The sequence below is a fragment of the Wolffia australiana genome, chromosome 2, assembly GCF_029677425.1.
Source record: "Wolffia australiana isolate 7733 chromosome 2, ASM2967742v1".
Taxonomy (NCBI): Eukaryota; Viridiplantae; Streptophyta; class Magnoliopsida; order Alismatales; family Araceae; genus Wolffia; species Wolffia australiana.
In genome coordinates this window covers 23717190-23721493 of record NC_135836.1, presented here as the reverse complement: position 1 = coordinate 23721493, position 4304 = coordinate 23717190, and the positions used below count along the sequence as shown (strand labels likewise).

The 4304-nt window shown below is 41.9% G+C and overlaps 1 pseudogene; it reads left to right on the top strand.

Annotated features, from left to right (window-relative positions):
* Positions 1–1357: 1357 nt before the first annotated feature.
* On the top strand, positions 1358–3410 carry LOC144700160 (pentatricopeptide repeat-containing protein At5g66520 pseudogene; annotated as a pseudogene).
* The last annotated feature ends 894 nt before the right edge of the window (positions 3411–4304 follow it).

The following is a 4304-nucleotide window of genomic DNA, read 5'->3' as shown; positions in this document are numbered from 1 at the left end:
TCCGACACAGTATAAAGAGTTTCTAGATGGGCCATGTTGAATATTTTGAAATGCAATTTATCAGGCGGTAGGCTACTAATGTGGTGATACAAAAAAAGTTCAAGATTTACTATTATAACCTATTTGTATTTTTCATGGAGCAAGGTCAATCATATGGGTAGCATCAAGAATATCTTTATAATTTAGGCCCAAACATATCTAACTGTCCCTTCATATGTAGCCATCTCATATTCAACCTTATTTTTGCCTCATTTATGTAAGCCATGCAAGCACTAAATAGGGCTGTAGGGAGTCCATGACTTAATAAATATCTCTTCTATTTCCAAAAAATCATAAAAGACAACTCTGATGTCCATAGTAAAGTTAAACGTTTTATTATATGTGGTTACAGAAATATTTTTCATGAAATTCATGATCGAAATAATAAGTCATTAAACATTCTAAATATAAATTAAAATACACTGAGATGTCTCATGGTGTTTAAATAATCAAACTCTTGACAAAAAAAATATAAAATTCTAGAGACATGCATAAATATCTGCAGTTACTTGAAAGCTCCACCAAGGATGTGTGCTACTAGTTTCAAACTGGATTTTATTCCATTATATTTTCATAATTTTCCCCTGCTTTGGAGATCAAGAATTATGCTCCTCTTTAATAAAATTGGTAGATCTACAAGATATGGAGAATATTTTTACCTTCTCCATATCTTGTACAGAATCTTTGTACGGAATGTGGTGCATTAATATTTAGTATTACAAGATTCCTGATGTACTGAAATGAAGGGTTTCTCAGTGAAAGATCTTCATGAAGGAATGCCCATAAGTAGGTTCATCAGATTATAGAATTATAGAGTATGTTGGACTCCAAATGTTGTACCTACCATAAAGTTGGAACATGGAGGATTGCTAGTTTCAGTTGCAGCCAGAGCACCAGATCAATATGAACTTTTTTGAGGTTCATGTTAGCCTACAACCTAGATCAAGTTTGGGAGTCATTAACTATTGCCAAGTAAGTGGCTCTGGGTTAACCTTTGTTCGTTAATCAATTCTCTTGTTGTCAAGGGATTTAAGCCTAAATTGTCAGATGTATGCGATTGATCTCTAGAGTATACTACAAATAAACAGCCATAGAGATCCCACTTTTCTTCATTTCCTTCCTATTCCTAATAATTTTCCCCTCTTGTATCACTCTCTTTGGTTGAAGAGAAAGACCATCCAACACCACTCTTATGTCTCTCATACAATATATTCTTTAGACAATCACTACATAAATCACTCTTGTGTCTCATATACTGTACATGCTTTAGATGATCATTGTAAATAATTTTATTGTGTCTCATATACACCATCCTCAAGATTATATCACTCTCTTGATCAACATTTGCATTAAACAGAAACTGATGAATTGAGTCATACTGACTGGAAGATGGGTTCTCTCTCTATCTCACTACTAATCTCTATGCATACTTGCACAAGCATAACTTAAAGCATGCCATGACTCAAGACCCAAGTTATTGCAATGTCGTCTTGCCCGCCATGGCCGGAACGCAAAACTCAACCGGAGCTCCTCTCATCTTTGGAGAGATGTTCCAGCATGAGAAGCCTGAAGGCCATCCACGCCCATTCCATCATCCTCGGTCTCGCCCGCTACGCCTACATCGCTGCCCGCCTCCTCGCCTTCTGCGCAACCTCACCCAACGGAAACCTCCGCTACGCCCTTCAACTGTTCGACCAAAATCCCCATCCAACAGTCTTCCACTGGAACACAATCATCCGGGGATTCTCAAAGAGCCGTCACCCAGAAGAAGGCGTTTTCTTCTACGCCAGAATGCGCCGACATGGCGTTCTCCCTAACATGCACACCTTCCCCTTCGCCGTCAAAGCCTGTGCCTGCAAACCCCATCTGCAGCAGATTCATGGGCAGCTTCTTAAATTTGGGTTCCATGCCGATGTGTTCGTGGTCAGCTCCCTGGTGAAATCCTACGCCGACTGTGGATTCCTTGATTTAGCCTTTCTTGTCTTTGAATTCAGTCCTAACAAGAACGTGGTGTGCTGGACCAGTCTCATTTCTGGGTGCTGCGCTCAAGGGGATGTGTCTCGTGCCAGACGCCTGTTTGATGAAATGCCTGATAGGAACCAATCCTCTTGGAGCGCCATGATCAAGGGATACGTTCAGAATGAACTTCATGCTGAAGCGATAGAGCTATTCCGGGAGATGAGAGCTTGCCCAGAGATCAAGCCCAACGGGTCTGTTTTGGTCAGCGTTCTCGCTGCGGCGGCTGCCGTCGGCGAGTTTTCGGAAGGAAAATGGGTTGAGAATTTCGTGGAAAAGGAGGGGTTGGGGTATGGTCTGGAGCTGGGGACTGCTCTGGTGGATTTTCATGCAAAGTGTGCCAGTTTAGGGGATGCCCAGAAGGTGTTTGCTTTAATGCGCAAGAGGGATGTCACTGCTTGGAGTGCCATGATCATGGGCATGGCAGTTAATGGACACAGCCGTTCTGCTTTGGATGTCTTCGCCGAGATGCTCCAGCGCCGTGTTTCACCGAATGCTGTCACCTTCATTGGCGTCCTCTGTGCCTGCAACCATGGCGGCCTGGTGGAAGAAGGGTGGGTGAATTTCAATGCCATGAGGAGAATCTATGGGATTATGCCCACAATTGAGCATTACAGCTGCATGGTGGATCTGCTGGCACGAGCCGGGGACCTGGCAAGCGCGGCGGAGCTCATTGGTCAGATGCCCATGGAGCCGGATGGTGCGATCTGGGGGTCTCTGTTGCGAGGATGTGTGAGCCATGGCCTGGCTGGGCTTGGCGAGGGGGTGGGATGCCGGGTAATTGAGCTGGACCCCAGCCACGGAGGGCGGTATATTAGCCTATCAAATGCTCTCGCCACTGCTGGAAAGTGGGAGAGTGCAGCCATGGTGAGGAGATTGATGAAGGAGAAAGGTGTGGCAGCTGATTCTGGGTGGAGCGCCATTGAGATCGATGGAGGTGTGAATCGGTTTCAAGCTGCCGATCGGCGACATGCTAATTGGCCGAAGATTCATGCCATGCTCCATGAACTGAGTAGGAAGTTGAGCCCATCAAGCTGAGAAATTTTCTTATTGTTATCTCAAGTCCTGGGTGAGCTGTGTAAAACTGTGGCCCATCCCTGCCAGGACAGCCAGCTTTGCGAATGCTGCTAGGCGCAAGCAACAGTTCCAGGGCCACATGGGATCATATCCCACCAAGATGCGAGATCCGACCCGACCAGGTCCAATTCCCCCCCCACCCCTAAATTCTGATCATGGAGGGCCTGAATCTTCGGCGAAACAAGAGGCAGGGGCCCAAAAGTTGATAATTCTCAGAAAATTTTCGAGGTTCATGGAGCTTATCTTCCTATTCAATTCATGACGAATAGCTTATTTTACCTGAACAGGAGTTGAAAAAGATTATTGATAGTATTTCTTAAAAAGGGCCCACTACCAACTATGCAACCAACTCAGGCCTCAGATGCAGGTAGAACAAAAGGGGTGGGGGTGAGGCTTGTACAACAACCTCACCTTCCCAAAACCAATGACTATCAATTCAGAAAAAAGGAAGAGCAAAGGAAAACATCACATTTGGGAGAAATTTTGATGTTTGTGATTTTACTGTATTCAGACATTTATAAATGTAAATAAATTCTTCAATATGAAAGGGACATATAGAAAACAAATAGAAGCAATACATTGATAATGTTAAGGGCTTACAAATTAACCAACACCCAACGAGGTGAACACCTAATGGAAAACTTGTCATTATAATATATTAGATGTTGAGTACAACTGTGCAACATAGTATTGATCAGGACCACATATGCGTGTGATAACAAACATATTACAATTATTCATGATCTCTTTGAGAATTGCAAGTAGTCCAAACAAAATTACTCATCTTTTAGTACAATCTGTATTGCTATTGTTATTCGTCACATCAATATACCACTAGCAATATATATTATTTTCTAAATAAGATACATTAATACTGTGCTCAATGTCTTGTCATATGGATGTAACTTTATTAATTTTGCTGTTTATATATAATATATCCTCTATTTTATTGTATTAAAGTTATAAATGATATTATCCCTTTGATATAATTTTAAAACATTACAAGAATGCTGTTGGATGTATAAATCATGTTGATGCATTGAGACATGACTAAACCATTTCATCAAATGACAAATAAATTAATTTGGCAAGTGGCAGTTAGGAAGGAATCAAATTGTTCGTATATCTGTCATTACAAGTGCTCATACAATAAATCTTTCATGAAAAGACCT